Source organism: Dipodomys merriami, unplaced genomic scaffold, assembly GCF_024711535.1.
Source record: "Dipodomys merriami isolate MVZ:Mamm:240054 unplaced genomic scaffold, mDipMer1.0.p SCAF_1689, whole genome shotgun sequence".
Lineage (NCBI taxonomy): Eukaryota > Metazoa > Chordata > Mammalia > Rodentia > Heteromyidae > Dipodomys > Dipodomys merriami.
In genome coordinates, this window is record NW_027203036.1 from 104,654 (window position 1) to 113,675 (window position 9,022).

Sequence of the window (9,022 nt, forward strand, 5' to 3'; positions counted from 1 at the left end):
GCAGACAACCAGGCCAATGCCCCTGCTATATCCTGTATCTCAATGCCAAAAATTTCAATTATTTGAAAACTGCCTTCCGAGAATTGCCACATAGGGACCACATTGAGAATTATTGACCTCAAAAATATTTATTAACATGATTTCTTTTATTCTTGTGATTTTTCTATGTCCTTCTCATCATTACTTCCCTAGCACCTAGCAAATTAACTAGAATAAAAATATAGAGACATATCTGCTTATTGAACATCTACATGTATATTTGGGATAATAAGTTGGTTTATATGGGGTCATCAACACTGAGCATTTTTTACAATGAGCCTCATACTTTGTAAAAAACAAAAACAAATAACACATTTAACCCTCAAGAACTCTACATTTGCCAGTCAGCTGTCACTCATACCTGTCATCCTAGCTACTAAAGGGAAGCAGGTGCTTGTGTTGTTCAAAAATAGTAATGTTGGAAGTGGCGCTGTAGCTCAAGTGGTAGAGCGCTCGCCTTGAGCTGAAGGGCTAAGGGACAGCGCCCAGGCCCAGAGTTCAAGCCCCACGGCCGACAAAAAAAAAAAAAAAAAAAGTAATGTTACAAAGATAAGGAAAAGCCGAGAAATTATTATAGACTAAAGGAGATCAAGTATACACAACTATATATAATTCATGATTATGTACTGGTATTAGTACTGGAGAAAAAAAATGACAGGGACAGAATTGAGCCAATTGGCAAGACTGAAATATAGACAAAGATTAAGCAAAAGTATGGCATTGTGATTAATTTACTGAAGCCGGTAATTACTGTGGCTATGTAATAACGGGACATTTTTATCCTGAGGAGAGCAAGATTAAAATATGTAGGAATAGAGGACTATGATATATACAAGTTAATCTCAAATGTATGTCCACAAAGAGAACATACACACAAATAAGTGATTAAGCGAATGAAGGAAAATGTTAACTATAGTGAATTTTCATAAAAAGCACACAAATACTGTTTATATTCTTTTTATGACTTTTCTTCAATTTGACCATTTTTAAACAATACTAGATTGAATAGTGAAGAGATGCACTTGAACTGCAGAAGATGAGTTTCCGACGAGTGTTCTATGAGGGTTTCATGGAGAATGCAAATATTAGGGGATAAGAATAAAAGATCAAGTGTTACCATATGAAAAATTATGGAAATCCAAACATTCAGACTATAACAATAAAGTACCAAGAGTAAGTTCACAGACAGAAAATAACTCAGGACTACTGTGGGTTGAGGGAAGGCAAGAGGCATGAATGGCTTAATGGCCCAAAATTTTTGTTGAGGATGATGGATATGTTTGGGACAAGATAAAGGTGATGGTTCTACAATACTGGAAATGTAATGAAAGTCACTGAATTGTGGTTATAATAATAAATTTATTACTATTCCCCTATAAAGAAAAACAATCATCCCATTTTAGAGGCTACTGTTTCCAGGAAACTCTCTGACATTATATACTCACAGGAAACTGTACTCTTTCTTTCTTACATTCATATATTTATTGTTTTTTTTTTTTTTTAGGTAAAACCCTGCTAGCACAGGCCAGCCTGGAACTTGCAATTCTGCTACTTTGTTGCTTGAGGAATGTCTTTCTTCTACCCAAGACATTCCATAACAAAATTTATTTTCTAATAACAACAACAAACAAAAAGATCAAGTATTAAGGTCCTTACCCTAGGACTTAGGAGCAAACAGGACATCCTGATTATATCAGTTCCCTCTGTCCAGAGAGCATTGTGTGCCTGGGGCTTACTGGTTTACAGAATGTCTCCTGAGCCTGGGAAAGACAGGCATAAAAGGAAAAAGCATCCCAAGTCCTGTGCATGAGCAGGCAATGGAATATATGTTGTATTAAATATTTCTTTGGATATAGAACCTCCCTGCCCACTCTGACCTTGGATATGCACATAGTTCACAAGTCACCAACAAAGAGCAAGGCTTTTGCTCTTACTTCCATATTGTAAATGGTTACTATCTCAGTTTTTATTCACTGAAGTGTCACAAATAAATGAATCACAATCACCAAGAAGTAATAACTTACCCTGGCCAGTTTGTCTGGTTTGCAGGAGATGTGTTGGGAAAAACATCTCTGTTATCTCTTCAGAAAAATCTTCATCCCCTGAAAAAAACAAAGTTTTACATGAAAAACATTCCAGAAAAACTGCTGAGGATCACAAGAAAGGTGAGAAGGAAGAGGAGTGAAGGCAGCAGAAGTATGCATAACAATTTAATGAGCATGGAATATGAGTGCTTATAGAATTTTTTCCTTTCCTTCTCAAGTTTTTATGATGCATTGTTATCATTATCCATTCTTTCACTATTAAACTTAAATGTCCAATTAAGACAAACATTTCTGAGACTTTTCTTCCACCACTGGTTAAGCTGAAGCTACAGGCGTTAGGGATAATAATAATCACTCGGCCTTCTGAGATTTCTGGGCAGACTTTGTGGCCTTGCCAGCTCCTGCAGACTTCTTGTCCACATCTTTGATGCCACACACAGCAACTGTCTCCTATCACAAACAGCAAGATGACCCAAAGGAGGATAGTCAGAGAAGCTCTCCACATACACAAGGCTTGCTGGAACCATATGAACCATGACAGCATCACTAGACTTCAGGAATTTAGGACTAGCTTCCAACTTCTTACACGATCTCTTTTCAAGTTTCTCTTTCCAGTCAGTAAACTTGCAAGCAATTTACGCTGAATGACAATCCAGGACAGAGGCATATTTAGCACTGATTTGGCCTGGATGCTTCAGGAAGGTCACCTGAGCAGTGAAGCTAAATGTTTCCTTGGGTGAATCATTCTTGTTGTCATCACCCACGTTGCCACCCCAAACATCTTTGGGTGACATGCTTATAGAATTTTTTTGTGCATAGTATGTCGATAGATGTTCTTAATGGGCTTATAAGAGAGGTGGGCATTATCACACTTTGGCAATAAAGATAATGAAGGCTGGAAGAGGTCAAGAATTTCCACAAGATTTCTTAGCAAAGGTTAGGAGTTAAACCTTGGCCTCCACTCTCAATGCTCTTTGCGTCACATTACAGAAGAATGAATGGAGAGTATGAAGCAGATATTGTATAAAGTAAATGGAATTCAGGGCTGGGAATGTGGCTTAGTAGTAGAGTGTTTGCCTAGCATGCATGAAGCCCTGAGTTTGATTCCTCAGTACCACACAAACAGAAAGAGACAGAAGTGACCCTGTGGCACAAATGGTAGAGCACTAGCCTTCAGCACAAAGAGGCTCAGGGACAGAACCCAGGCCCTGAGTTCAAGCCCCAGAACGAGAAAAAAAGAAAAGAAAAAGAATTTAAAAAATGGAATTCAAGTTATGGGAAGAGTTTCAGGCAGAGAAAATGAGTGCCAAGATTAGGTGGTGAAAGCATAGCAGGAAGTTTAGTATGATCACAGCATTTAATGTAAACAAAGGAAAAAAGCAACAAAGTAGGATCCAGCAAAGACTGGGCCTTTACACCCTGGTAAGATTTCAAAGTTTCTAACAAAGAGATGAGGAACCACTGAATGATGTTTAGAACAGAGACAAGTAAGATCAAATTTAAATCAAAGGAAGATCATTTTAGTGGCTGAGTAGAGAACTGATCAGCACTAATCTAGGAACAAAAAAGGAAGTAAAATTGAGGGAATAATCCATGATTCAAGTGAGCAAGGTGATGTTTAAATCAGCGGGAGAAAGGATTAATGTTGGAAGGGTGCTAAGGAAAATGTTATCTTGATGATGGGAAAACAGAACACCTCACTGAAGAAACATGTAAACATATGGGTAAGTCAAGAGCAAACTGTAATCAAGACAGCCAAACATACTGTCAGGAAATATTCCTTCTCTCTTTACACACCTAAATCCTATCCATTAACTCACTTTGAGACCAGCCTAAGGTTTTAGCCTTTAGAATCTATATATTTCTTAATCAGCAGTGTATAGCTTCAAGGGCAAATTGTTACTGCTTTATCTGACCATTGTCCCCAAAATTTCCCGCGATTGGCGGGAAGAATGTATCATAGCTCATTTGTGCCTCTCACTTGGCATTTAAGAGAAAGAATTAAAATGACTTAGCAATCCCAAGTATAAGATGGATTGTGAAGGTGATCTCATTAATACCATCCTTACCAATGTAACTCATTTAAGCAACATTTAACTATATCCTAATATGAATAAAAATCTAAAACCTGACTCGTAGGGTCATCCAACTAAATCCTACTGGGTGCAAGAAATTAATCTGAAAACATAATGACATACCTATATCACAAAATATTGACAAAATGATCCAATAGCATGCAGAATTTTTTTCACTTATATTTATCTCATTCTGTTCTAAAAAATTATTTAGTGTATACTTAAAATGTAAATAATATTCCAATATATACATTTAATTTACAATGTTCAGATATACAATGTATTATGTTTGAGTGTTAATAAACTTATTTTTTGGTAAGTGTTGTGAACAAAATGAGGCAGGTCACTGCTGTGGCTCATGCCTGTAAACCTAGCTATTTGGGAAGTTGAGAATGGAGGATTATAATTTGAGGTCAGCCTTGGCAGCACAGTTTGTGAGATCCCTTCTCAGCCATAGCCTGTTACATTAGTATGTGCTCATCCTCCAACACTAATGTGAGAGTCCAAAATTAAGAGGATTTCAGTTCCAGCCCAGCCTGGGCAGAAAATTTTAGGAGATTCCATCTCAACAGAGAGGCTGGACACAGTGGCAAGTGTCTGTGATTCTAACAATGAAAGGAAGACTGAAATCGGTAATTGTAGTTCAGGCATGTATCCAGGCAGGAAACCATACTCTCCCTGAAAACAGTCAAGGGAAAGCAGGGCCCAAGGCATGGCTCTGTGGTAGAGTGTCTGCTTACTAAGTTTGAGTGAGCTGAGCTCAAACCCCAGTACCATCATAACAAAGGAAAACAATGGTGGAAGATCACTACCAAATACTTTCCACAGAATTAAGTATATATTGGGCAGGAGTGTGGCCCAATATTAGGTAGGGGTATAACTCCATGGTAGAGTACTTGCCAGAGGCTTGGTGACTGGCATTGAGATGAGGAGAAGTTGCATCAAAAGTATGTAGGATGGTGCTGGTGGCTCACGACAATAATCAGCTACTCAGGAGGCTGAGACCTGGAGGATGGACGTTTAAAGCCAGCCAGGCAGAAAATTCTGTTTAGATCTATCTCGACTTAGCAAGAAAAAGACAGACTGGTGTCGTGGTTCAGATTAGTAAGACATCAGCTGAGTTCAAGCTGTGGTCCTGGCACCAAAAACAACAATAACAAAATAAATAAATAAAGGAATAAAGTGTGGGCTTTGGAGGGACTTTGGAGAAAGGCAGGACTCTCCCAAAATCGGAAGACATATTCTTAGGCAAAGGGATGGCAAGGACCAAGAATGCTGATAGAAAAAGATGACCAACACTACCACAACAGCAGGTTCCTACCTTTATCCCCGTCAGCTACTTCCATTTTTTCAGTACTTCATTGAGATATCATTAAATGCCAACATCACTGCTGAATTCTCAACAAATATCACTGAGGAGGGCTGGCAAAGAGTGAGAGGAGTTGGGCAGGAGTCTCTTTTCAGAGTCATTTCTGGTGAACATATTAGACAAAAATCCAACTGTTTAGAAAATCCCTCAGAGTCCTCTGAATGGTATTTAAAGTTCAAGATTCCCATTCCTACACCAAACAGATGCTGATTACATGAACAAATGCAGTTAATTGCAGAAAAAATTTTATAAATAACACAACTGTCATATTGAGGAGTAATTAGAAAGAATGCAACTATCTAAACACATCACAATGGCTTTATGTGTTTCCTAAGTTAAGACTTCTAAAAAGCAGATTTTTTAATCTTTTATATCTTTGGAATCATTAAAATAATTACCATCGCTTGCTTATGACTATTATGCCACTTATTGAATACATTATTTCATTTTTGTTTTGTTTTGTTTTGTTTTTGCCAGTCTTGGGGTCTGAACTCTGGGCCTGGGCACTGTCTCTCAGCTCTTCAGCTCTTCAGCTCAAGGCTAGTGCTCTACCACTTGAGCCACAGTGCCACTTCTGGCTTTTTCTGCTTATGTGGTACTGAGGAATCGAACCCAAGGCCTCATGCATGCAAGGCAAGCACTCTACCACTGAGACACCTTCCCAGCCTCTGAATAAAGTATTTAATTTAGTACTTATTTTAACAACCTGTAAGGAATTAGATTGGGTTACCTTACAGATGAGAAAAGAGTTCAGGATCGCAGGTCACATGGCTTTAGTAAAAGACAGATCTTCATTTTGACTCAGTGGATAACTCCAAAGCCCATCATAGTTAACTGCCATCTCAATACTATGTTCAAAAAATCTTTTTTCCTTTTTTTGTGCAAGTCCTAGGGCATGAACTCAGGGCGTGGGTGCTGTCCCTGAGCTTCTTCAGCTCAAATCTAACACTCTATCACTTGAGCTACAGCTCCACTTTGGGCTTTTGATAGTTACCTGGGGATCAGAGTCTCACAGACTTTGCTGGTGAGCTGGCTTTAAACCCAGATCCGGCGTCTCAGTTTCCTGAGTATCTAGGTTTACAGGTGTGAGCCACCAGTACCTGGTCAGAAAACATTTTATAAAAAGGAATCAAGCTTTTACATAGACTAAGGAATCATTTATTAGTAAGATGTTATACAATTGTCTAGTCTGACAACAAACAAAAAAGAAAATGTCCCAGTCTGCATAAAATCCATACTAAAGGAGTAAGAAAAGTTTCTCACTGAGAAATATTCGCTTTGTAGAAAACTTGAAGACTAGTTATTTTACAGTTGATGAGAAATAGAAAAAAATCAAATGAGGTTTAGAGATATTAGTGGCAAGCACACTGACAGTTCAAAGAAGTAAAACAGAGAGCCATCTTTAAAAGCACTGACATGTGGAAAATTTTAATTTGGCAGCTCTCAAACTTGCTAGTCTCAGGACCTCCTAATACTCTTAAATTTTGAGAGCTCCCAAAGAGCTAATTAAACAGGTAAGGTGGCTCAGTGGTAGAGTGCTTGCCTTGCATGCATGAGGTCCTGGGTTCGATTCCTCGGCACCACATAAGTAGAAAAAGCCAGAGGTGGCACTGTGGCTCAAGTGATAGAGCGCTAGCCTTGAGCTGAAGAGCTGAGGGACAGTGCCCAGACCCAGAGTTTAGGCCCCAGAACTGACAAAAAAAAATGTAAGTAGAGCCAGGAACTGGTGGCTCTCACCAGTAATCCTAGCTACACACTCAGGAGACTGAGATCTATAGATTGCTATTAAAAGGTAGCTGGAGCAGGAAAGTCAATGAGATTCTTATCTCCAATAAACTACTCAGAAAACAAAACAAATCAAAACAAAACAAACCCAGAAGTACAACTATAACTCAAGTGGTAGAGTGCAGCTCAGAATCAATGCCTAAGTGCTGAATTCAAGCCCCAGGACTGGCACAAAAATAAATAAATTAAATAAAAAATAGGGTATACACATGCATTCGCATGTGCATGCACACACACGAGAGAAACAGACAGATATATTAAAAAGTAGAACTCAGCTAATGAGCAAAGCATCAGGTATTGAGTCCTAGTTTCACAAGCCAAACAAAAGAAAATTTAGAACTCAAGTGCTTATGGTAGTTTTGTAAACTTAAGAACAAAAACACTGGGGATGGGAAGGTGGCTCAGTGGTAGAGTGTTTGTCTTGTATGCATGAGGCCTTGAGTTCAATTACTGAGCACCACATAAGCAGAAAAAGTTGTAAGTGGCGCTGTGGCTCAAGTGGTAGGACACTAGCACTGAGCTAAAGAGCTGAGGGTCAGCACCCAAGCCCAGAGTTCACTCCCCACAACTCACCAAAAAGAAAGAAAAAGAAAGAAAAGAAACACTACTTATTAATATACGCTTATTGAAAAAAACTGTATTTTCCAAAAAAGGTAAAATTTCAGCAGAATAGACCCATTGTTTTACATCTTTAATAAATCACTTCATCCTTTAGCCTAATGAAAGACACCTGTATTCTCTCATCTGCTTTTATACTGTCTGTTGGGTTATGTTGTTTCAAGTATATGCAGAAAATCTACCTTACAAAGTCACTTAGTTAGGAAAGGAAGAAGTATTTTAGTTGCCTTCTCAGATTATCAATAAAGCTAATGCTGGCATACTCCTTAATATTACACTAAAACTCAACTAGTGGTCATCTCTTAAAATTTAGTTGTAATGAGATACATAGCAATGAGCCTGAAGCTATACCATAAGATTTTCTGCTTGGATGTATTAAATTAAAATCAGTTAGTCTTTTCTTTTCTTTTGCCTGTACATGATTTGCTAACATCACACATTAAATAATGGGAAAATACTCACACTGAGTCACACAAATCTTCCAAATGCTGACCAACTGTCCTGAAATCAATGAATATAGCTGTTATTATCAACACAGATTTCATCAGCATAGTCTGTAAACAGCACTGGGAAGCTACAAAGCTCAACAGAGCAATAAATACATTCTATAAAATTGAAACTTAGTTTGAATGTGTATCATGACTCATACATCGTTGCTTTTCTTGTCGTAAAGGCTCATTTCATTCACTTTTAAGAAATGTTCACCAAATAAAATTCTAGTCTCTATGACCACTTGTATACTTCAGAGTGAAAATGTCATTCCATGGCAAAGTAAATAGTTCATTTAAACACTACAAAAGGGCTAGGCACTGGTGGCTCATGCTTGTAATCCAAGCTACTCAGGAAATTAAGATCTAAGGATCATGGTTCAAAGCCAGCTCAGGCAGAAAAGTCTGTGAGACTCTTATCTCCAATGAACTACTCAGAAGAAGCCAGAAGTGGTGCAGTGGTTCAAGTGGTAGAGCACTACCCATGAGAAAAAAAGCTTAGGGCAACATCCAAGCCCTGAGTTCAAATTCTAGGACCAGCTTAAAACTGAATTCATTGGATTCCACTTTCTTAAAATAGCCAATTAGCAGAGAATATGTCTT

The 9,022-nt window shown here is 38.2% G+C and overlaps 1 long non-coding RNA gene across 1 annotated transcript in view; it reads right to left on the reverse strand.

The window, feature by feature from the left end:
- Window positions 1-8,503, reverse strand: part of LOC138828940 (uncharacterized) — a 31,729-nt gene extending 23,226 nt beyond the window's left edge. Inside the window, exons 1-2 of the long non-coding RNA XR_011372432.1 lie at window positions 8,394-8,503; window positions 5,481-5,631 (exon numbers count right to left, since the gene is read on the reverse strand). This is a non-coding gene — a long non-coding RNA (uncharacterized lncRNA). The remainder of the gene's footprint in view (window positions 1-5,480; window positions 5,632-8,393) is intronic.
- Window positions 8,504-9,022: the final 519 nt, after the last annotated feature.